Source organism: Panthera tigris, chromosome B3 (assembly GCF_018350195.1).
Source record: "Panthera tigris isolate Pti1 chromosome B3, P.tigris_Pti1_mat1.1, whole genome shotgun sequence".
Taxonomy (NCBI): domain Eukaryota; kingdom Metazoa; phylum Chordata; class Mammalia; order Carnivora; family Felidae; genus Panthera; species Panthera tigris.
Genome location: NC_056665.1, coordinates 133,040,923 through 133,066,377, shown reverse-complemented (window position 1 = coordinate 133,066,377; position 25,455 = coordinate 133,040,923). Strand labels below are relative to the sequence as shown.

The following is a 25,455-nucleotide window of genomic DNA, read 5'->3' as shown; positions in this document are numbered from 1 at the left end:
CAAGGTTTAGTGCAAGATTTCCCTGTGACACCAGTCCCCTAGGATGTCTTACATCACACATCATTGGAACCACAGGGTCTGTATTCACTGTTAAACACTCAGGGCTTTATGTAATAATAATTATAGTAGTCCTAGTAGTTACCATTCACTGGGCCCTACAATGTGCCAGACACTAAGTACTTGGCCTGCTTTATCTCATTTAATCCTCACAAAATCCCTACACAAGGGTATTAACTCTCATTACCCCCAGTTTGCAAGTAAGGAAACTGAGGCCCAAACGGAGATGAAATACTTGCTTGAGGTCACAAAGCTTGTAAGAGGTAGAGTCGGGATTTGATTGGTGAGCTTGTTAAGACAAGAAACCAGCACCCACCACAGTCGTCAGCAAAGAGAAGACATTAAACACAAATAAGGGGCCACCTGGCTGGCTCAGTTGGTGGAGCATGTGACTGTTGATCTTGAGGTCGTGGGTTCGAGCCCCATGTGGGGTGTGGCGCCTACTTAAAAAGAATAAATGAATAAATATTTTTGAAACAAACAAAGAAAACCTTGTCGGTTGATCTAGTAACTAACTCATCACCGAGACAGAAACAACAACCAGAGAAGGGACTTAATGGAAAACCCCAGCCTTTTCCAGGTACAGGAAACCACAAGTCCCAAAAAAGGTAAGAGTTGACGCTGTGACTCCAAAGGTCGAGACATATGCAGAGACCACGGAACAAAGCAGGGCTGAAGTCCCAGGCCTGCCTCTGCACCCACTGCGGGGATCGTCCAGACAATGTCCCACAAGGCTAGTGTATCTCCAGAAACTCCGGGAATGACCCAAGTTGCCTTCATAAGGCAAGAATTTCCATTTGATGCCCCGTGTATTGCTTGTTTGGATTCAGTTTTTTATTGTTTCTTATTGAGCAATTAAAACATCAATGAATGGGCGCCTGGGTGGCTCAGTCGGTTAAGTGTCCGACTTCAGCTCAGGTCGTGATCTCCCAGTTCACAAGTTCCGGCCCCCCCATTGGGCTCCGTGCTGACAGCTCAGAGCCTGAAGCTTGCTTTCCATTCTGTGTCTCCCCCTCTCTCTCTGCCCCTCCCCCCTCAAAAAGATAAACATTTAAAAAAAAATAAAAAATAAATCAATGAAGCCACCTTCTGCGGCTCAAACACACCCAGGCAAGTCGCCGAACATTTGCTGTCAGTGGCCAGCAAATCGTGAATGACTATTATTACTAGTTCAACAGAAAATAATTCACACAGGTTACAAAAGCCTCGGAGGGCTGTTTTCAGCTTTTCTCATGACGGTGCTACATATTTTAGTACCAGCCTACGATACCTCTTTCCTAGTGCAGAGACTTCTGGAAAAGCAGGCATGGACTTCTCCTTCTGCTCTAAAAAAATATATACCTTATTAGGAAAAAATGTCAAGCATATACCAAAAAATTAGTTTGCACCATACGAAATTGCCATTTTGAAGGTCAAAAGTGGTCAAATATCAGCAATTTCATATGACTCAAATTAATAGGGTAGTATGACCCCAAGCACCCGTCATCACCAACTACAACAATTATCAGCTCAGGGTCAATCTCATTGCATGTAACCCCCCACATCCACCTCTCCACCGTGCATGACTTGAAAGCACACTCCAGACATCTGATGATTTCATCCACAAATATTTCCATTTGCATTCCTCAGCAGTTAGGACTCTTTTTTTTTTTAATTTTTTTTTAACGTTTATTCATTTTTGAGACAGAGAGAGACAGAGCATGAATGGGGGAAGGTCAGAGAGAGAGGGAGACACAGAATCCAAAACAGGCTCCAGGCTCTGAGCGGTCAGCACAGAGCCCAACGCGGGGCTCGAACCTACGGACCGCGAGATCATGACCTGAGCCAAAGTCGGATGCCCAACCGACTGAGCCACCCAGGTGCCCCAGTTAGGACTCTTTTTAAGCATAGTCCCAACCATCTTAACTGCCCTCAAAAATTAAAAAATCACTCATTGACATGATTAAATATCCAGTCAGTGTTTAAATTTCCCCAATGGTCTCATTGGATGTCTCAGTTTTTATTGTCGTTGTTTTTTAGTTTGTTATTAAGACTCAGGATCCAAATAAAGTCCATCCGTTATAATTGGCTGGGATTTCTCTTGAGCTGCTCTGTTCTTCTGGTTATATCTCTGTAACCAGGAGTTACCTGTCGAGGCTTGATCAGATTCTGGTTTGACTTTTGGTAGGAATACTTCCTAGGTGGTGTTACAGTCTTCCACGAGAAGGAACATCATTTCCATCCGTCTATCCTTTTACCATGTTAGCTGTCACCAACGATCACTACCTGGATTCATTGTATTCTGAATGATTATAAATTGGCCTTGGTGACCGGCCCGGGGTATGTTCAGCTAAAGGGCTCCCTTTGTCTCCCTCCTTCCCCCTACCCCACCCCCTTACCCCCCCCCCCACCGCCCCCGCCCCAACTGTGTTGTTTGAGAGACAGTAGGGGGCTGGATGCTAGACTTCCTGACCATCTCCCTCCTCTTCCTTCCTACCCCCATCCCTGTGGGAGATGCACCATTAATAGAAGGCTGAAAAATTAGAACACACCTTGAGTCTGGGCCTAGCCCTGCTGATGCCAGCCTTGGCGGTTGCTAGGATACACGGCTCCCAGAGCCTCCTTGGAGTCACATCCTTCTAGAGCAGCTCACAGACACTGCATGGGCTGGCTGTGCGGTGGGAAGGGGAAAAGAGAGGCAGCACCCAACAGTCAGGTCTGCCAAAAAGGGAGAGGCCCAGCCCCCTCCTGGAACTCTACATGGAGATTCTGAACACCCATGGTGAAGGCCACTCTGGATTTTAAAAGTACCCAGTCCTATCTTCCCCTGATACATTCTTTTCCACAATATGCCCTTCTGTATTTATTCAGAAAATATGAGTGAGTGAGTGAGTGAATGCTTCCCTCTCCCCAGCCCATCTGCCTGACAAACTTCTGGGCCACATTAAGGCTCAGCCAAGGGCTGCATTCTCATCCTCAAAGCATCCTTCAGACTCCGGTGCAGACCTGAATGCTCTCTCCCTGTGCTCCTACTCACAGACAGCTTTGCAATTATCCGTTAAAGTATGCGTTCCCCTGCTGGGCCTCATTCTCTCTGTCCCTCCGGCCTCGGCACAGCACTCAGACACCTGCACTCCCCCCTCCCCCACCTGGCACCACTGGGACAGCACCCCCCCATGGCTCAAAACAATAGGGCACAGGCCCAATGGCCAGAGACCTCCAGTGGAGGGCACGGGTTGGACCCCAAAGGTTTTCTGGGTCTGAGAGTATCCATCCCACCTTTTCCTGGGGCAGGTGAGGGGACACCAAGGCCTAGAGAGGAGGCACGGTTTCTTAGGATCACTCACAGAGAATCTGTGCAGCGCTCGGACTAGAACTGAGAGAAAGATGGGGCGCGGGGGGCTGGAGAGAAGAGGAAGCAACACGCCAGCATCGAATGCCACGGATGACCTGACGTGAGCCAGCTCGCTGTGATGTATGCGCCACCATCCTCGGGGTGGCAGAACAGCTGAAATCCTTTCTGACATTTCAGGACTGACCTCCTCAAATCCCAGCAACGGTTTTTCCCCATCACCACCCAAGCTCACTAGGACGGCTCAGTGGAACTGCCTGGCCCCGACAAGCCAGGCCAAGGAAGCCTCCTGCCAAAGACTGCCCATCGGGCTGGGGAGCTTAAACCAGGCCCGACAGCGAGGGTAGGCTATTCATTCCCCGGGGCATAGGGATTAAGGGCTCTAGAGCCAGTCCGCCTGGGTGCAAATGCCAAATTTCCCACTCACCAGGTCTATGACCTTGGACCATCCGTTATGCTCACCCAGCCTCAATGTCTGCACAGAGTTAATGTTTACAATATGAATAAAATAACATAGAAGCCTTAGCTGTGTCTGCCTTTTAGGAAACATTCAGCTCATGCAAACCATTACCATACGTGTCCACGTCCTGCCAGGCTCCGGGGATGCAACGGAGAGCAAGCAAGACCTCTGTCCCCCGAGGGCTAGCAGCCCTCCAGGGAGGACGCACAAGTGGGTGAATATGTGGAGGTAGAGGAACGAGGGCGGGGGGGGTGGGTGCAGAAGGTGGTCTTGGGAGTTCTGTAAAATGGTGGCAGTGGGGGAGGGTGTTAGAATAGGAAACTTCTCTTGCACGTGAGGAAAGGGACGCCTGCCGACACCACACCTCTCCCCTGCTCAGTGGCACAGCCCGGACCTCCGTCTGCCCAGCGTTCTGCCCTACACGGGCCTTCTCTGCCAGCCTGACCCCAAAGCTCTGGGAGCCTGGGGCACAGAGGCCTACAGTCGCAGTTCGGATGCGGAGCCCAGGAGGCTGTCTTGCCAACCAATGGGAGCCCAGAGTGATGATGTAATGCTCTGCCTCCATTGTCATTGGCTGCCCTTCCTGCCACTCCTGAGCCCGCTCGGGGGCGGAGCCTTTCGCCGGGGAGGTTTTCCCGCAGGAAAGTGGGGGGGTTGGTGTTTGGCCGGCGGGAGGGGCGGGGACGGGCAGGGGGAGCTGAGGACCCGGCTGGGAGCCCAGGTCCCTCGCGGAGCGGGCCGGTGGGGGGTGCTGGCCGCCGCCCCCTGGGGCCTCTGCGGAGCTCAGAGCTCCTGCGGGAGCGCAACTGCGGGTTTTAGACACCCAACTCTGTCATCTTCCGAGGCAGCGCGAGCGTCTCGGGGTCGGCAGGCGCGCAGATCCCGGGAGAGCGAGGAGAAGAGGGCCCCAGGAGGAGCCCTGGGCCGAGAGTGCGGGGGCCTGGGTTCAGCAGGAATAAAGCATGACCGCGGAATGAATTGCAGGTCCGAGTCCAAACTGTGGGACCTGCCACGGGAGCCGCTCACGACTTGGGCTTGCCTTGGAAATCACTGTGCTTTTCCAAAAAAGATCATTCAAGGGGCACCTGGGTGGCTCAGTCGGTTAGGCGTCCGACTTTGGCTCAGGTCATGATCTCACGGTTTGTGGGTTCAAGCCCCGCGTCGGGCTCTGTGCTGACAGCTCAGAGCCTGCAATCTGCTTCGGATTCTGTGTCTCCCTCTCTCTCTGCCCCTTCCCTGCTCATGCTCTGGCTCTTTCTGTCTCAAGAATAAATAAGTATATAAAAAAAAAAAATCATTCAAGTGCTCTGAGGGAGAGGGACAGAAGCAGCTTTTACTTCTCTGAAGAGGGGAGTGAGATACCAGTACTAGGTGTGTCTGTGGGGAGCACTCCTGAGGGCCCCTCCTCCCAACCCCCTGCCGCATGAATCCAAACCACACACAGACACCCAAGGGCCCTGTCCTTCCCCCAACCTCGGGAGGTCATCGCTCTCCTTATTCCCATTTGACAGATGAGGAAACTGAGGCACGGAGAGGTAAAGTGTTAGAAAACCAGGGCCTGACTCAGGGCGGCCTGACTCCAAGGCCAAGGCTCTTTAGCTCACACAGGTAAGCAGCCTAAGAGTGACCCAGGCTGAGGGGAGGGTTCCAGCCTGGGTGTGAGGGGCAGCAGTGGCAGTGCTGGGCTCAGGATCTGCCTGGGTGGGGAAGGGAGAGCCTGCCTTGCAACTCCAATTTCCAACTGGAGCCCCAGAGTCAGGACACGGGGACCTGTCCTGGGGGACAGAGGGCCTGGGACCACCCCCACCCCAGTTTCACTCCTCGGTACAGAAGTAGTAGGCCTCGGTTTCGGCCCCTCCCGAGGAGCTAACCCACTTCTCACCTACTTCCTACCTGTGCTTTTGCCAGAGTGGGTGTGCAGCTGAGCTGGGGTCCCAGCTCTGTGGCACAGAGCATCCTTACAGGGCCCGAGACTGGGGTTCCGGTTCGGCCTTGGCCACTTTCTGGCTGTGGAATGTCTTGGAACCTCTCTGGGCCTCCTGGGGAATCACACTCAGTGGCAGGTGCTGAGGGCTCCCAGCATGTGGGAAGCATCCCACACAGGTAGCCTCCTTGCCTGATTTTCAGATGCAGGTTTTCAGGGGATAATGCCAAAGGTGCTTGCTAGAGATCAGCACAGGATTGCAAAGCTTCCCTCGACTCCCTGCCCTCTGCTTGACATACTGAGCCACTGGGGGACGGTCTTGCCCAAGAGTCACAGTTGTTGGGACAATGCCAGGACCAGGGCTCGTGTCCAGATTCCCAGCTCGGGCTCCTTCCGTGAGTGCGGGTCTCCCCACCCCCAGCAGCACTGGTGACTCCAGCAGAGGAGGCACATCTAAGACGCCCCCCCACCCCCGCAAAAGGGTAAGGCCTTCCCCCCACTCCAGACACCTAGAATAGTAGACATAACCAACCCCATATAGCCATGGAGCAATGGAAGATGTCCACAGACGACGTCTTATCCACTTGAGCTGTTGTAAGAAACTACCACAAGACTGGGTGCTTATAAACAGCAGACATTTATTTCTCCCAGTTCTGGAGTCTGGGAGTCTGAGGTTGGGGTACCAGCGTGGTCCAGTCCTGGTGAGGGCCATCTTCTGGGTTGCAGACGGGCCTTTTCTCGTGTGTTCTCACACGGCAGAGAAGGTACAACCTCTGTGGGGTCTCCTTCGTAAGGGCACTGATCCCATCCATGAGGGCTACACCTTCATAACCCGACACCTCCCGATAATTTATTTTGTTTTAATTCCAGTATGGTTAACGTAGAGTGTTCTATTAGTTTCAGGTGTACAAAACATAGTGATTCACCAATTCTTTTTTTTTTTTAAGTTTATTTATTTATTTTGAGAGAGAAAGAGAGAGAGAGAGAGCACGCGCAGTGGAGGGGCAGAGAGAGACAGAGAAAGAGAGAATCCCAAGCACGCTCCACACTGTGTGGGGCCCAACTCCGGACTCCATCTCAGGATCCACGAAATCATGACCTGAGCTGAGATCAAGAGTTGGACACTTAACGACTGGGCCACCCAGGCGCCCCAGTGACTCAACAATTCTATACATTACTCAGGGCTCGTCATGATACATGTACTCTGAGTCCCTTCGCTCGTTTCACCCATCCCTCCAGCTACCTCCCCTCAGGAGGCTAGACCCTGCTGTTCACACCGAGGAGGCCAGGGTCCAAGAGAGTGAGCGGGGGCGTGCAAGGCCTCTTATGGCTTGGGCGCAGGCCTGGCACACTTCGGCTGCTTTCTCTCTGCCCAAGCCAGTACCGAGGGCATCCCTGATTCGCGGGTGGGAGGAGCTACAAAGTCTCGTTGCAGAAGGCGTGGGTTCAGGGAGGCCATTCACTGGGGCCTTCAGTGCAATCAGCAGCAAAAACTGCCCCTGCCCCTCTTCTCTCCACCTGTTGGCCTATTTCCTGTTCCTCAAGACCCTTCTCGGTCTAGTTCTTTAAACCTTCGCCTGAACGCCTCCCTCCTCATCCACTCCAAACTAACTAAAGTGCTGCCTTCTTTGCCCTCTTAATTTTTTTTTTTTTTTTTTTTTTTTTTTTGGTGCCTGTCTTTTAAAGCCCTCAAATCTGTCCTTGTCCCCAAGGCTGGGGGTTGACCTTTGTGGCTGCTTCCACTGCTAGGTGTGAGCCCGGAGCCCATGAGCTGCCCTAGAGTCCCCTCTGCACCTCAAAGCCACAAATGATAGCAGGTAGGGCTGCAAGCTGGGAGGCCGGCCTGGTGTGGAAGCTCTCTATAAGTCCTGAACACCCCACCCTCCTCGGACCAGGATACCATCTGAGACACCTCACCTTGCAGTTAGTAACCTGTGTGACCTTGGGCAAATCAGTTCATTTCTCCCAACCTCCATAATCCCCGCCTCCCAGAGTGGCTGGAAGAGAGGGTGGCTGACAGTGGCCATCGGCCTCAGGGCAGGCAGCAGGCATGACAATGGACAGCTTCCGTCTTCTCCCCCTCCCCAGACATCCCCCCCTTCTTTTGCAGCAACCTCAGACTCCCTGCTTTTCCTAGCATGATGCAGACCCCTGCAGCAACTTCCCAGGCAGACCAAGCCCTCTCTGCACTGTGCTGCTGGGCTCCCTGTGGGCTCCGTGCCCACTCATACATATTTGTCCTCATTTGAACACGCCGCCTGGCTAACAGGGAATCACATATGCCGGCTTCCCCTCCACTCTGCCCAGCTGCCCCTGGCCTTGGCCATGTTGTTCCATCTCCTCTCTGCTCCCCTCCCTGCCCGCCCTCTTCTCCCCAGCTGATGCTGCTGCAAAAATGCCCAACCAGGCCATCAGGGCATTCCCTGGGGGCCGCCTCCAGAACCCAGAGTCAGCAGGAAGCTCCCCGAGGGTGGTCTCGGGCCGCACGGCCAGCGCGGCGCACTCGGCCAGGGCTTCCGGGCGGCCTCGTGACTTGGAGAGGAGGGTCTCGGGCTGTCCCCGACCGTGCTCTGCTGCCCACCCTCTTTCTGGGTCCCTATTTCTGCTTCTATTTCTCCTCCTATTTCTAAGGCAGCTCTGTGTCCTGTCCACCACCACCCCCGGGACGTGTGGGGCCCTCAGACCCTGAGTCTGTGAAATCCTGGCTACAGAAAATGATGAGTGTAAAAAGAAAAAAAAAGATGAGTGCGTAGCAGGTGACTCAGTGCTGAGGAGGGCAAGTGCTGGAGGTGGACAGTCTGGATTCAAAGCCTCTGTCACCTTCCAGCTGTGTGACCTCGGGCAAGTCACTTAATCTCTCTGTGCCTCATCTGTAAGAGAGGCGTAATAATAGCACCCACCCTGAAGAGTTATTATAAGGAGCGAGTGAATTAAAACAAAAACAGTTTATTCACTGGTTGAGTTCATGTAAAGTGATTAGAGCCATACCTGTACCGGGGTTATGGCTGTTATTAACAGGGCTGGTGCTCAGAGAGGCAGTAGCAACCGGAAGAACAGCTGATGGCTTGGGTTCCACACCCAAAGGGGCTGGGCTTGTGTCCTGGCTCCCTTACTTCCTAGCTGGATGACTTCAGTCGTTCATTCAAACACTCTGAGCCTCAGTTCCCTTATCTGTATAATGGGGATGGAAACATCAAGCATCCTACGAGTTGCTGGGAGGGTGTGGGGAAATGTCTAGCACAGAGCCAGGCGTGACCGGTGGGCCCTTAGTAGCGACTTGTTAGATGACAGGAGGGTGGGTGGCCATACCATGCCCCGCCCCCCCACATCTCGTTCAAGTCATGTTTTGAACCCAGGCCTGCCTGATTCCAAAGTGAGTCCCAAGCCACTGCTCCTGGTCAGTTTGCAGAGGTAGGAGAAGCACCTCTTGGGTCTCAGTGATGATGTCTGGGGTTGACTGTCTCCAACCCAGCCTGCCAGGGGTTACAGAAGAACCTGAGTCCCAAGTGAGTGGTAGAGGTCCTAGCTGGTCCCGTAAGGCATATTGCCGAGGTCACGCAACGGCGTTGCTAGGTGGAGTGAAATAATCACGGCCTCCACTTACACGGCACCTCCCTGTGCCAGGCACCGTCTCCGTGATGGACATCTGTGGTCCACCCCTGGACCTCACGATGAAATAGGTGCCATCATTACCATCATCCCCATTTTGCAACTGAGGGGACCGAAGCAAAGAGAGGTGGAATCTAAATGTGGTGTTATATCCCGTGGGGGATCCCAGAACAGAACAAGAACATCGGTGGAAAAACCAGAAATGCGAGGAAAGCCTGGAATGCAGTGAACGGTAATGTACCAGTGTTAATTTCTTACCTGGGACGAAAGTACCCTAGTGATGTAAGACGTCAACATCAGGGGAAGCTGGGTGACAGGTATGTGACGTGTGGTGACAGGTAATATGTAAAATCTCTTTGCCACTCTTTTATAAATCTGTAAGTCTCTCAACATGAAAAGTTTAAAAATAAAAGAGGTTAAGTGACTTGCCTGAGGCCGCGTGGCTGGTTAGCAGCAGAGCGAGGAATAGGTCCCCAGCCACCTGCTACAGAGTCTGTGCTTGTCACCACCACACTCCACCACCCAGAAGGCCACTGTCACCTGCTCTCCCCAGCTTTCACCCAGGGCTGCAGGTGCCCACGGCCATGGTGCCAGCTGCTGGACAGGCATATGCTCAGGGCCTGGCTGGGAGTTGCCAGGGCGGGGACCTTCCCCAGGGCAATGTGGGGTAGTAGGAAGCGCGCACACCTGGATCCATGGTCAGTCCCATCCTGCCCCAGGCTAGTCCCAGGACTTTGGGTAAGTGAATCCTTCCCTGAGATTTCTTCTTAAGTTACCCAAATCCTGACCATCTTCTGATGCCCAGTCCAAGCCTCATTTTCTCCGTGTCGTGGTTTCTCCTTGGGCGTCCTCTATGTATGGAACCAAGGGGACTCCGTGCCCCAACCTCTGTTCGGTGATGTCCTTGACGTGTCAAAAATAATCTCTGCTCTCTCAACGGCACCTGCACAAGCCGGGCAGGGCCTTCCAGGAAGACTGAGTCCCGATTCCATGGGGCTGCGCTCCCAGTTGCGAGGTCTGACCTCTTCCCTGACCTAGGGGTGCCGTCCTATCAGCCTCCTGCGGTTTCTACCTCACCTTATCTGAGTGTCTGCCTTTCGCTTCTGCGATTCTCTGACACCTGCTTATAGAATGTCTTCTATTGCTTCTATTGGGGCCCCTGGCTGGCTCAGTTGGTTAAGCGTCCGACTTCGTCTCAGGTCATGATCTCACGATTTGTGAGTTTGAGCCCTATGCTGGGCTCTGCGCTGACAGTGTGGAGCCTGCTTGGGATTCTCGCTCTCCCTTTCTCTCTGCCCCTCCCCTGCACTCTCTCTCTTTCTCTCTCTCTCTCAAAATAAATAAATAAACTTAAAAAAAAATTCTATTGGGAAAACAAAACCAGCAAGTGCTGTGTGACCCTGTGCACAGCCTAAAAAATGGAGTCACTTCTTCCCAAGGAAGAAGCCAACCCCATCGGCTACAATGCCTACACCCACTTATATTTGTTGTTCTTGTTAGAACAACTCAGCAAAATAAAATTCCGGTCCATTGTTGGACAACATTGTTTCACACATACAACAAACGTGAAAAAACAAACAGCAACTTCATATACAGGAAAAGGGAGGAAAAGAAACCTTTTATCTTTGGCCCCTTTTTAACCATCTCGTACAAACCAACCGCTTAGAGTACAGCCAAGTATATACACAAAAAAAGTTACTACATTACTTGGAATAAAATTTTTGTTGTTTTTGCTCTTTTTACAAGTTTTTTTTTTCTTTTCTCTTTGAGATTGTAGTGAACATGGTCACACCATAAATAAAGCCAGAAGTAGGACAGAGAACACTCTGAAAGCAGGTTGTGGAGTTGGCTGGCTTGGAGTTGAATCCAAACTCTGCTGTAAATTAGCTGTGTGACCTAGACCTGGTTTCTTAACCTCTCTGAGCCTCACCACTTTTCATCTGTAAAATGGGAATAATCACACCCACCCCTTAGGGTTGTTTCAAGAATTCAATGAGCTGATACATATGTGGCTCTTCTCACAAGACCCGGCCATAGGAGTTTAATAAGTAGTAGCTTTTGTTGTTAGCATGATTGGTGTTAGAAAAATTTTTACAAGAGAAAAGTTTCACTTGGTCTTCATGCATGGCTAGCGGCCTGCCGTGGAGAAAAACTCCACTTTGTAGCTATGTCCAATCAGCTATTGCTGCATAATAAATCACTTCAAACTTCTGTGACTTAAAACAGCAATCATTAGTGTTCCTGTGAGTGGATTGCCCCGGGGTCAGCTGGTTTAGACTGAGTTGGATGGGTAGTTCTATGGGTCTTTGTTTTCTTTTTAAATTTATTTATTTATTTTGAGAAAGACAGAGACAGCATGAGCTGGGGAGGGGCAGAGAGAGTGGAAGAGAGAGAATCCCAAGTAGGCTCCGTGCTGTCAGCACAGAGCCCGACACAGGGCTCGAACTCATGGAACCGTGAGATCACGACCTGATCTGAAACAGAGAGTTGGACACTTAACTGACTGAGCCACCCAGGTGCCCTTCTATAGGCCTTGAGTGGACAGAAGTCTGAAGCTGGCTGGCTGGCTGGCTGGGTTGGGGATGGCTCTTTCGTCCTCCTCCATGGATCACTAGGCTAGCCTGAGCATGCCCTTCTCGTGGCATCGTTGGAGGTGCAAGGTGGGGAAGCCCTGGGGGGGAAGCACTTGTCAAGGCTCTGCTTTTGTGATATCTGCTCACATCCTATTGTCTAAAGCAAGTCTCGGGGCTGAGCCGGGAGTCAGGGATGAGGAAGGGACTCTTGCCCACAATAGGAGAACATGCAAAGGACACGGATACAGGGAAGGGTGAAGAATTGCGTCCCTTGGTGCGGTCAAATCTACCACATTCGGCCTTTATGACCCAAATTATTCAGGTCCTCCCCCCGAACCCCATTCAAAATTCACTACCATAGCAAGAATCCAAATCAACCAATGGCATCAAGCTTGGAGTCTACTTTCTCATGATCTACATCAAGTCCAGACACAGCTAGATCACGTCTACCTTCAGAGACCCGTGGACAGCTGCCCATCTTCCATGCCTCCAACATACAGTGGTAAACTGGGAACGGGCTATCTGCCATGAACACTGCCATTCAAACCAGCAAAGAAGGACTTCCATAGTGGTCCCTGGTCCGCAGCAATTCTGAAATCCTGCTGGGACAATGTCTCTGGGCTGTACCCTGAGTGCAGTGGGGCACTGGACTCAGTGGGGCTGTACCCCAGCCCACAGGGCAGGTAACATTCTCTGATCGGCCCTAAGATCTGCTTCTGGGAGAGGGTCCCCTCTCCCCTGTTCTCCATGGCTCCTGCTCCAGCCTCTTTTCTGTCACCTTCCCGGGCCATTTCTGAAGGCATCATGAAACACAGCCTTTAAGCGATCACATTGCCTCCTACCCTGAGGTCTGTTTACATTTTGAACGGTCTCTGTCTCTTTAATTCAGACTGGGAGTCCTTTTGTCAATATAACTGTTTACAAAAACTCTGTGGGTTCCCTATGTCTTTGATGCCATTCTACTTTTTGGGCCAAAACCATATCAACAGAACAGATGCTAACTTCTCTGTAGTCCTTCTAATACTGTCTGCACACCCAGTAGTTATTTTCTGAGCCCATCTCGTCATTTAGTACCTTACCAACCACACTCATAAGAGCCAACCGATGCCTTCAATATTCTGCCTGGAAATCTCTTTGCCCGAGTCCAAGAGTCCATTAGATAAGCTTTTTTGTTTCCCAAGTTACTATAGACAACAGCTTTACCAATGGACTCAACCCTGCATGATGTGGGTTGCCATTTTTCCAGGCTCCACTGCCAGTTTCCTTACTACTTTTCCATAATCGTTTGCTCAGTCCCACCACCCAGTCCCCGAAAACAATGCTGCGCATTGTAAGTTTGGTCATGGCGACAGCCTACTTCCGGGTACCAGTTTATGTGTCAGTTATTGCTACGTAACAACATATCCCAAATCTCAGTGGCTTAAAATAACAAGAAAGCTTATTTCTCACATGTCTGTGATGACTCACAGGGGGTCGGCTGACCCAGGCTGAACTTGACCGGCTCTGCTGCTCTCAGCTGAGCTGACTGGTAAGGCTGTCAGGGGATCAGCTGATCCAGGCTGGGCTCAGTTAGGGATGGCCGTGCTCCATGTAGCTCTCATCTTCCTCCTGGGACTGGTGGGCAAGCTTGGGTATGTCCATCTGCAGACCATTGTAGCAGCATAAGAGAGCACACTCGATTCTACAAGCCCATCTCAAGTATCTTCCCGAGCCATGGCTGCTATCATCCATTGGCCAAAGCACAGGGCTCAGAGCAGAGTGAAGAGGTAGGGAAGGACCTCCCACCCACAGTAAGGACAGGTCTGCAAAGTCTCATGGCGAAGGGCATGGACATAGGGAGGAGTAACAGGATGGGACCATTAATGCAACCGTTAATGTGGTCAAAGGCAAACACTCACTTATTCTTTGCACCTGCTTTTTCCTTTGCCAGAGCATCATCTTTATAATTGTACCACAAAGTAATATCCTCATTTTTCAAATGAGAGGGGTGAAGATCAGACAGAGAAGTGAGGTCACTTCCTCAGGCTCACAACAGCTAGTAAGTGGCCAGAGCCCACATTTGAATCCAGGCCTGTTTGGGCACGTGGTTAGTGCCTACTTTAAATGTATATGAAATGAAAAACCGGTGCACCTGGGTGGCTCAGTCGGTTAAGCATCTGACTCTTGATTTCGGCTCAGGTCATGTCTCACAGTTGTGGGATCATGCCCCTCGACAGATTCTGCGCTGACGATGCGGAGCCTGCTTGGGATTCTCTCTCTCCCTCTCTCTCTGCCCTTCCCCTGCTCATGCTCTCTTTTTCTCTCAGAATAAATAAATAAACTTTAAAAGAAAGAAAGAAGAAAGAAAGAAAGAAAGAAAGAAAGAAAGAGAAAGAAAGAAAGAAAGGAAGAAAGAAAGAAGGAAGGAAGGAAAGAAAAGAAGGAAGAAAGAAAAAAGAAAGGAAAGAAGAAAGAGAAAAAAAGAAAGACAAAGAAGAAAGAAAGAAAGAAAGAAAGAAAGAAAGAAAGAAAGAAAGAAGCAAATCATTTGGGAGATGGTTGCATCCACAGGACTCTTGAACTGTAGAACCCGATTCTGGCTAACAAGCAGGGGCTCCTGCTGAGGCTCCTTCCTTACTAAGAGGAAACTGGACGCGATGCAGTGAAGGAAGAGCTGGAGAAACAAAGGCAATTCCAAAGAACTCAGCCAGAAATGGGCTTGTTGGGGGCACCTCTGGGAGGATGACTCCAGTCCCCTTTGTCACTCAGCCTGAGACTCAAGCTCCAGAGAGTCCGACTGGCCTACACTGAGCATGGCGTCTGCCATTCTGGTGGGGCACTGTGACAGACAGGCCACAGGGACCTTGGGGGATGCGGGAGGGGTGCTTCTTAACTACCCCAGATGGGTGACCTGAGGATTGGGTTCTTGGACCTGGGAGCCAAGCCGTCTGGGTTCGCAATCCTGGTTTTTCCACCTCCCCCGTGTACTTAACTAGTGCAAGCAGGTACTTAGCCTTTCCATGCCTCAGTTTCCTCATCTCTAATAGGCTGCTGTGCAATGATGAGTCAACCTCACAGGGTTGCGTGCAGTGTAAAAGAACTCTCGTGCGTCCTGAGTGTTGGCCAGCTGTGTCACTGTGTCGGGGACCCGGAGGGAAAGCAGAGAGCTCGCCCCAGGCACCAGGGGCAGCTGTGTCTCTCCTGGCCTGCAGAGACTCAGAGCTGCGGGCCGTCCTACGCCTGGGCTCTTGGGTTCTGGGTGCCGGAGCCCCAAGAACTCAGAGGGCATGGCATCGCTGAGTCTCCACCACCCATTCTCCCCCAGAGAATGGGACCAGCTCGTTTTCATCTCTCACAGTCTCGTGTTCCTCAGCATTGCCGTCTGGGTGCCGTCTGGGGCCTTCTGGGTGCCCAGCCCATATGACCAGGGCGTAGGGGCTGCCGAGCTGGTACCGGAGGGGAAGGCAGCAAGGGTACATGCACCGGGCCCGGACTTGGCCTCCAGAGATCCCCTTTCAATTTTGGTTCTGCCATCCGTCGCTGTGTGGACGTGGCCAAGTCACTCCGAGTCTGGGTTTCGGCCTCCGTCCAGGGAGGGGGTGGGGGTGCCCAGTGCCATCACAAGCCCCTGACCCTGCCACACAGAGCTTCAGCGCAGAGCTGGGGCCGACCCTTCCCCTCTGACCCTTCCCCCCCTCAGTGCTGACCAGGCGGCCCCTCGGTGCCTCCCTCCGCGGCTTATCTTTGCTTTTCTGCTTCAGCAGGCACCGCAGTCGAGGCAGGCCAGCAAAGCACTAGGTTCCCAACTCTGCATAGGTGAGCCCGCTTCATGACAAGCCAGCGCTACCCCACGGGGAAAGGACGCGAGACCCGTCTTCATCCCCCTGTCCTGGCGTTTCGGGTTCAGAGCCCAAGAAGGGCACCGGGCAGGGGTAGCGCGTGGGGGTGGGTGGAAGAGATCAGGCCGGCTCACCCAGCATCAGCTGTCCCGGGCGGCGTGGGCCCGGTTCAGAGAGACACCAAGAGCAGGGAGGGGAGCTCCGAGGGACCCCTGGCTCCCGGCCACTCCCCACAAACCACTGGGCGGGATGTGCCCCAGGCCTGGCCGTTCGCGCATAATCTCATGATGTCAAGGAAGGAAACTGGGTTAGCCTGACAGGCTCGTCTTTTACAAAGCCACTTGTTTATCGTAAGGTTTGTTCTGTCGCCCTGTGTGACACCAGAGTCTGCAGTTAAGTTAGCAGAGAAGGTCATCAACCATCCCAGGGGTGGGATGCGGAAGGACCTTGGGTCCCATCCCACCTGGTCCCATCCTTTCATTTTTTAACATTGAAAAAGGAAGATGGGGCGCCTGGGTGGCTCAGTCGGTTAAGCTGCCGAGTTCAGCTCAGGTCATGATCTCGCAGTTCGTGAGTTCAAGCCCTGCATCGGGCTCTGTACTGACAGCTCGGAGCCTGGAGCCTGCTTTGGATTCTGTGTCTCCCTCTCTCTCTGCCCCTCCCCCACTCATGCTCTGTGTCTCTCTTAAAAATAAAAAAAAAAATTAAAAAAAGAAAGAAAAGAAAAGAGAAAAGAAAAGAAAAGAAAAGAAAAGAAAAGAAAAGAAAGCCAGATGGCAGGATTCAAATCCTGGCTCCACCACTGGGTGGCCTCAAGCATGTCGTTTAATCTCCCTGTGCCTCAGTCTCCCCATTTGTCAAAAAAAAATCATTGTCATAAAGCAATGATGCCAATAAAACGTGTCAGGTCCTGTGAGTCCCAAGTGAGTTCACACACAGGTGTCCCCAGAGTAGTGCCCAGCACGTCTCGAGGGCCCCTGGGTCCCGCCCAGTGTTCACTCCTCAGACCAAGGCTAGGGGTGCCTGGTGGAGCTCTGTGCCCTCCTGGGAGGGGCCAAAGGAGTCAGTCGCGAGTACCCCAGAAGACCTGACCCAGGACAGGCACTGTCCAAGTCCTCGTCCCTGCCACCCTGCCCCCTCACCAAGCGCCGGGACCCCTGTGTTGTGATTCCTGAGTTGTCCTGGGAAGCTTGGCCTCCTTCCCATGCCCTGGTCTCCACCAGCCCAATTTCTTCAGCAATCCCTTTCTCCTCCTACACCATCTCTCCTCTCCAGCCAACAATCCCCCTCCCCCAAGTGTCATCCCAGCTGCTACTATGTTCCCCAAAGCCTCTGGGTTTGCTCTCCGCATCTAGGACATAACTGACTTGCCGGGAGCCCCGCCGAAGACAATATGAGGAAACCACTTAATGCCACTGTTGGAAATTGTCTGAGCGTGTTTTTCAAGACTCTAGGGGTCCCTGGCATGAAGCTGAGGGGCCAGGAAAAGGCAAGGGTAACACGAGAGAACAATTTCCCGGGCAGGAGCTGAAAAAGTCCTCTGGCCTCAAGCCGCTGTAAAATGCGGCGATTTTATGATACCTTTGCGTCAGCCTCAGGAGCAAGAGCCTGTGAGCTCTCTTGAAGAGGCGCAGAAAATCCATGTTCCCATCAGTTTGCTCACTGTTGAAACGAGAGACGAGGGGGGACCGCAGGTACTCGGATTTATTCTCATACCTTGTCCTAACCTCCATATTTTTCAAAAAATTGTTTTAATGTTTATTTATTTTCAATAGAGAGAGAGAGAGTGCGCAACTGGGGGAGGGGCAGAGAGGGAGGCAGAGGATCCGAAGAGGGCGCTGACAGCAGAGAACCCAGCGTGGGGCTTGAATTCACCAAACTGCAAGATCGCGACCTGAGCCAAAGTCGGAGGCTTAGCTGCTTGAGCCACTCAGGTGCCCCTGTCCCAATTTATATATGAAGAAGTGAACTAGGAAAACATGAAAAAAAAAAAAAAAAGCGGGGGAGGGGTGGGTGGGTGGCGCCTGGGTGGCTCAGTCACTTGAGCGTCTGACTCTGGCTCAGGTCATGATATCGCAGTTCTTGGGTTCGAGCCCCGTGTCAGGCTCTGTGCTGACAGCTCAGAACCTGGAGCCTGCTTCCGATTCTGTGTTTCCCTCTCTCTCCACCCCTACCCGCGCTCACGCTCTTTCTCTCCTTCAAAAGTAAATAAACACTAAAAAAGAAAGTGAAGCAGGAGATGAGCCATCTCTCTCGTTCTCAGGTTACCCACTCTGCCATTTTGCTGGGAATGGAAGTCACCAACCCCAGCTGACGGCTCTGGGTAGTGGAGCGACCAGGAAGGGTGGCTTCATGCCCCGCTTTGCCATGACTAGTTCTGTGACCTCTGATGTGTCGCTTAACTTCTCTGGGGCTCCGTTTCTTCATCTGCATAAGTACACAAATGTTACAGTCATGGTTTTGCGTAAAAGAAGCTGATACAAGTAACATACACCTTATGAGTCCATTCATATGCGGTTCAAAACCAGACAAGACTTGGGGCGCCTGGGTGGCGCAGTCGGTTAAGCGTCCGACTTCAGCCAGGTCACGATCTCGCGGTCCGTGAGTTCGAGCCCCGCGTCAGGCTCTGGGCTGATGGCTCGGAGCCTGGAGCCTGTTTCCGATTCTGTGTCTCCCTCTCTCTCTGCCCCTCCCCCGTTCATGCTCTGTCTCTCTCTGTCCCAAAAATAAATAAAAAACGTGGAAAAAAAATTAAAAAAAAAAAAAACCAGACAAGACTAAACTTTATCATTCAGGGATGCATATATGGTGGCAAACTGAAATGGAGAAGGAAATGACCTTCAGGAGAGCAAAGCAATGAGTGCCTGTAGGACGGGGGAGGGGGTGTGAGTGGGAAAGGCCACGCAGGGATCCTGGCACCATCAGATTATTCATTCTATCTGGATCTGGGTCATCTGTGACACAGGTGTTTGCTTTGCAATTACTGCGATAACAATTATTTGTGAGATTTACATTTATGTCCTTTTCCACGTGTCCGCCGTGACAATAAAGAAGCACACGTATTAGTGAATAACCTCTTCCTGCCTGTCCCTTTTCTCTGGATTCATAATCCAGAATGTCTGAGCCCAAAGGGACCATTCCAGTCTGGTCTCCCGCCTCCCATTTTGCAGAGGAGCAAATTGAGGTCAAGAAGGCAAAGAGAAGTCCTGGTCCTTCTGTCCTCCTGCCCCCGCCCCCTGCCCAGGGTTTCCAGCCCTGAGACCCGTGCTCAGCTGGAACCTGGAGCTCCCTCGTTGCCTTTAGCTGCTGGAGTGTTATGTGTGAATCCAGCCACCTCAGAACTCAGAGCTAACAGAGCGCTTCCTCTCCTCGGGAACGTGTTGCCAATACCTTCCATCTCAGGCTGAAAGAAACCACTTGCAATTTCCTCCCCTCCTCCCAGATGCGCTCAGCCTCGGGAGTAGTAGAGGACTTTATTATATTTTTAAAAACCCATACACAACTTCCCAAGCTCACATAAGCCCTTCTGAGCTTCCTTCTACCAACCACTCCAAAGGAATAAAAGCCGTGCTGGGGAGAGCGTCGAACCCACTGCAGGTGCATCTAAGATTCCGGCTCAGACATTACGAGCTTGCAAGAGGCTCCCAGGTCTCCCCATCACCTCGATAGATGTGGTCCTTATTTCCCTTTGAATATGTTGCCTCCAGCTTGGAGCTGGGAACTTTACAAGGAGTCCTGCTCCTAAAGCCGGTTATTTGCCAGAAATCAGCAGTGACTAAGATCCACCAGCCTCCCTTTGTTCTAGGCGGTAGGGACCAGCTTGTCTTACACTTTTTGTTTTCGGCATGGGTGACAGAGCTGTGGACAGAACCCTCCAGAGGTCCCAGGCCTGGGTTGGGGGCTGTTCCTTCCTGACATTTCTCTGTGTCCTCCTTACCTCGCTCAGCCTGATGAGGGAGGTGCCGTTGACTTTCTGTGACATTTGTTCATCTTTGCTTCCCCCCCGCCCCCCGCCCATTGCCCTCTCACTCATCTTCCAGAACAAGAAAGAAACAGAGTGGGTGGACTGCAGGCCATTTTCACTGCTTTGTCAAAGACTGGAGGTTTTTCCAGAGACTGATGAGATCCTCCAAATCCCTATCCTCTAAGAGCTAGAGGGAAAGGCCACTCAAGTTTGTCACCTGTCCACCACCGGGCCCAGCAGGTGTGTGGCCACAGTGACTGGGTCACCACCCGCAGTGAAACGGACGCTATTTAATGGAGGTCCATGCAAGAGGACCCCTGCTCTGCAGCTCACAGGCGGGTTGAGTTTGTGCAGGTCGTTTTATCTCTCCATTCCTCAGTTTATGCATCTGTAGAATAGGTGTGACAATGCAGAATATGTCTGTTCCACGGGGTTATATGAAGAGGCAGTGCTGCCTACATAATTTGTGGGGCCCAGAGCAAAATCAATATCAGGGTCCCTTCCCAGACCAGACTGCCGCCTACCAGGGTGTAAGTTGTCCACTGCACAATGGGAATGGTGCTTCCCAGAGTTGTCCACTGCACATCCTTCGGGGAGGCTGATTGAGGCAGACCAGCCTGCCTAGACCTCTGGTAGATCCCCAGAGTGGACAGCCCTGGACCAGCGTCTCCACCCCCATACCGTGACCTGCCAAGCCCACCAGCTTCAGCTCCTTAAACAAAATCTCATGCTGACCCTTAAAGCTGGCAGTGAAGGGAGAGGTTCCATGCGGGGAGGGTGTCTGGTCCCTCCCATTGTTGAGGGCCTCTCTGACCCTCCTTAGGGTGTTCTCACTGATCGTGATCACACGCAGCCCTGGAGGGCGGGGTGCTACCCCCCTTCGCCATCCCTCCTCGGTGCCCCCTTGCCCATCCAAAAATCAGACTGAGGCCCTCAGACTTTGTTAGCAGGCTGGGATGACAGGGTGGACACAAGCAGGTGTGGGCAGCTGGGGGATCTGTCAGGCTTGCTAACTTCGACTCTCTCCAGGGGCCGCAGACCCCGTCCCAGCCCCATGGGATTCTGGGACAGTGCAAGGAACTCTCACCAGCTGCTCCCTTTCCCTGCTGCCTTGGGAACCTTCGCCCCAAGGGAGAAGGAGCCTGCAGGCAGAAATACCAACTTTTCTTCAGGAAGGAATGGTCTCACTGCAGCCCAGAGAAATAGAGGAACTCACTACGTGGGAAACAGACCGTCAAAATTCTAAGCAACCTGCATTCTGCTCCTGTTCTCTCTCTCTGCCAACACTTTCCCTGAAGTTTCCATCTGGACAGGCCTCAGGGAAGCGGCATTGGAGTTTGGGGGCAGGACCTGGATTCGAGTCTGGACTGCTGTGGCCCAGCTGTGTGACCCCTGGTGGTCACTTCACTTACCACTCTGAGCCTCAGTTCCCTCATCCATGAAGTGGGGGCAGTACTGGCCCCCCTCACAGAGCTTCTGGGAGGATCCTGGGAATGCTGGGGGCAGGGGGGAATTGTTTTGTATGTCAGGGTCAAGGTCACTGCAATACCCCACCCCCCCGTCCGGTGTGGGTATTTCGGTTTTGGTTCTCTTTGGAATCGGATGGTGTTCCAGAGCAGGGCAACCAAGGCTCAAAAGGCTACCGGTGGTTAACGGCACCTTGTTAATGCTTCCCATGGAGAAACCAGCTACGAACCGCACCCCTCCTGTCCATCTGGAGAGGGGGGATTGATGGGAGCTGAGGTAGGCCTTGCCCAGAAACCTGCACAAGAAAGCCTGTCCCCCACGATCATTAGTCTCCTGGTCCCAGCGGTGCAGAATCCAGAGCAGCCAGCTCTGTCCCTGTCAGTGAGAAAGGAGGGACGACATCGGAGCGACAGACAGAAAGAGGAAGAATAGTGGCCCAGAGACAGAGAGAGAGGACCCTGTGGAGGAAGACGGGGGCCTCCAGGCAGATACACGGGAGACAAAGATGAGACACAGGCCGGAACACCTGGACAATGGGGACAAAGAGGACAGAAGCGTTGTAGGGGTGTGTCTAGAAAATGAATGTTAAAAAGAAACACAAAAATCAGAGTTGCTTTACGGCAGGCCTGTTGCCTTCTGCCTGAGCATCCCAGACACGACCGCTTGAGGGGCACAGGACGCGTAATCTGCTTGGGCAAAAGTGCTAACAATACAACTTAAAAGAGGTCCGAGGTTGTCCCTCTAACAGGATCGCCCTCGCTCACCTGCCTTCCCTAAGGTTTCTGGAGGGGCACTGAACGTGCCCGGGTGCAGCCGTGGGTGACCCCCAGCTCCAGCCTGAGGACGCTGGCCCGCCTGGGGCAGCAGAAGCCGGCAAGGAGCTGCTATCCCCGTGGAATCCGCTCCCCTCGAGCTCCACGCGTGCACTGCAGGGCCCATGGGGGGGCCTCGGTGCGGTAAAGGATGGGTCCCTTCCTCCTTGGTCTGCCTTCCCCATCCAGCCTTGGGTTCCCAGCGCACCCTCCTTAGTCCCAGGCAGCTGGGCCCCGTGGGTGACATGCGAGCTCAGGGGCCACACACCTGCGTCTGAATCAGGCTCTCTTTCCTGCCTGCGCACCTGCCATGTGCCTCGGTTTCCTCCTCTCTGGATGGTGATACGAATAGAACTGCTGTCACCCATCACTATCATGGGTGGTGGGGACGAAATGGCTTCTTGCCTGAGGCAGTGAGCACAGTACTCAGCACTCGGTGAGCACTCAGTAACCATTACCTAGTCCATTGTGTGGTGCGTTAAGAAGACCATGGACAGAGCATCCAGAGATTCGTGTTACTGCGTTACTCAAGCAGGTCACTTCCCTCTTTTGGGTTCTTTTTCCCCAAACGTGGACTGAAAAGATCGGAGTGAAGGGCAGTGGCTTTCCAAACTTTATTGGTTTTTAAGTTCATTTATTTATTTTAAGAGAGAGAGAGCACGAGGGAGGGACAGAGAGAGAGCTAAAGAGAGAATCTCAAGCAGACTCTTCACTGTCAGTGAGGAGCCTGGTGCAGGGCTCGAACCCGCGAACCCGTGAGATCACGGCCAGAGCTGAAATCTAGAGTCAGACGCTCAACCAGCTGAGCCACCCAGGCACCCCTGGCCTTCCAAACTTTGTGATGGCAAATCCCAGTGAGAAATCGATTTTTACATCATGGTCTAGTAGACACATGGGTGCTTATGTAACCGTAATAAAACTGATACAAGCCAACACTCACCGTGACCTTGGGCCAGGCACTTGGATATTTCCTGTTCTATTCCGCCTAAGTGGAGACTTCCCAGTTGATTTCATGGTGACTGGTGGGTCATGACTGCAGTTCAAAGAGCACCAGGCAAAGGGCCTCAGAAGCACCGAGAGGCTCCCCCTCCAGGGAGGAGGGACCCCTATCAGACAGGACTTTGGGCCTTCACCACCTACCATTCCCGCCTCACTCAGAACAACCCTGCTTTTCTGTGTTTCACTCACTGGCCTTCCCCGCAAGGCTTAGTCGGGAAAAAGTATTCTCTGGTTAGACTCGCAAAAAAACAAGAAAAGATTCAATCCAACTAGACGGGTAGGCATTGGGTGATTTCAAGCTTCGATGGTCTGTGATTCTGTGGTTTGAAATGAATTGAGCAAAGTCAGTGAGTGTGAAAACAAAATAAAACATTCTGGGGAGAAAGATGGAGTTAGAATTATTTCATCCGGACAGAGGACTTAACAATGTCTTTCGAGTAAATCTATAATCGTTATGCGTTACATAAGATAATTATCTTTACCAAGTGACTTCTCTGTCTCAGACAGTTACATCGAGACATTTACATTACTCAGTGGCGGTCATCATTACAAACTCGTGAGGAAGGGCTTAGTTATGCCCATTTTATAGATCAGGGAACTGCGGCTCAGAAACACTCAGAACTTGCCCAAGATGACACAGCCATGAAGAACATCTTACTCTCCCAGGAGGAGAAGCTAAGAAGAGGTGCTCCCGAACAACAGAAAGCACCTGATAGGCCCACCCCTAAGAGGGCTCAGTTTTCTCCCTCATGAGATAGAGGACTCCTGCCTCTCAGGGCTATTATGAGATAACGTAAGTGCCTGGCTTATAACAGTGGCTCAATAAATAGAAGATATTGGTGTGGTTGTGACCCTTCCCTTTGAAAAGCTAAACCCACAGAACCTGCAAACACCACCACTCCTCCAAAATACACACACACACACACACACACACACACACACAACATATGCTGGTGCTAAAATCCCTCTCTATATTTCAGTTTCCAGGAAAAAGGGACACAGTCATCATGGTCTCTAATCAAACAAATAGCACAGTGAGACTGTTTGTACTGCTTTTAACATCCTGCTGAAAGGACGTGTCTACTCCTCCCTCCTCCCTCCCCCTTGCAGTTGATAACAACAAAGAGAAACGCTTTCCTTCCAAAGCAGGGATCCAGGGCTCCACCACAGGGCTCACCCCACTGTATCCTCCAGCCCATTTTAGGGGTGAGGAGACTGAGGCACAGGAGGGCAAGGGGTAGACCCATGGTCACACGACATACCACAGAAGCCCAGTCTCCAGCATTTACAATTCCAAAGGCGGGGCTTTCCTCAGCACCTGTGGGTTTCCTGACAGGCTCACCTTCATCCAGGTCTTAACCTCACTGTCCCCTGACTTCCTCCTAACAGCCTCCAGAGCAAACGTTGTGCCTGCAGGTAGGAGCAAGGCGGATTCTCCTACCAAAATGGCCAGACTGCCTTTTGCTGCTTCACCACAGACTCCAGACTTGGACAGTAATCATCATCAGCTCAGTCACACAGACAGGAATGCATGAGTGTTCACCATTAACACATCATTCTCTGCCAGACCTTGAGATTCCTGAGGGCAGGGACTGGGTCTTTCCATCCATATGGCCTAGGGCAGGTTACTTACCTCTCACAGCCTCAATTTCCTCTATTTCTTCATATGAATGATGGGAAAATTAAGTAAGAGCATATACAGGAAGAGCTAAGCACAGTATCTAGAACCTAGTAAATGCTCAATAAATACTAGCTATTATTATTATTATTTTATTGATTTTTGTTATTATCTGTATCCCTAGGACCTAACATATCACAGTGCCTGGCAAAAACATAGACGCCCAGCAAATCGGTAGGAAATAAATATGCCAGGGATGGTGCCATTAATTAATCACCAACTATCTACAGAATTTCTACTAAGTACTTGTATTGGTCAGCTATGGCCACGAAATGTTGTGTAACAAGCCACCCCAAAGTTCAAAGAATTAAAACCATCATTTGTTCTCACTCAGGCATCTGCAGGTCAATAAGAACAACTCTGTCCCACCCCCACCCCCCCGCCCCGTGCCCCGCCACCCATGTGTTCACTTTGGGACCCAGGATAAACGGGCAGAAGCTACTGGGGGAAACTCCTCACAGAGATGGCAGAAGGACAAGCGGAAATTCACACAGTGTCTTATGGCGTGGGTTGAGAATTGGCTCACTGGCTTTTGTCCGTTTGGCATTGGGGAAAAAAAGTCACATGGTCAGCCTCATTGTCAGAGGGGTGGAGAACTCTGCTGTGCTTCTGTGTGGGTGTGTTGTACAAGCACAGGGGAGGGAGAAGTTGTAATCAATCATCCCATCTGCCACGGACCTGTTAAGCCCACCTCTAATTTGCAGCTGACTGAAGGCAGGTCGCTCTACTGCTGTTTTCCTCCAACCCACACCCAGGAATCACC

General features: G+C 52.0%; 1 non-coding gene across 1 annotated transcript; it reads left to right on the top strand.

Moving 5' to 3' along the window:
- Window positions 1–418: 418 nt before the first annotated feature.
- Window positions 419–491, top strand: TRNAN-GUU. The gene has a single exon. It is a non-coding gene; the product is annotated as a tRNA-Asn (tRNA).
- The last annotated feature ends 24,964 nt before the right edge of the window (window positions 492–25,455 follow it).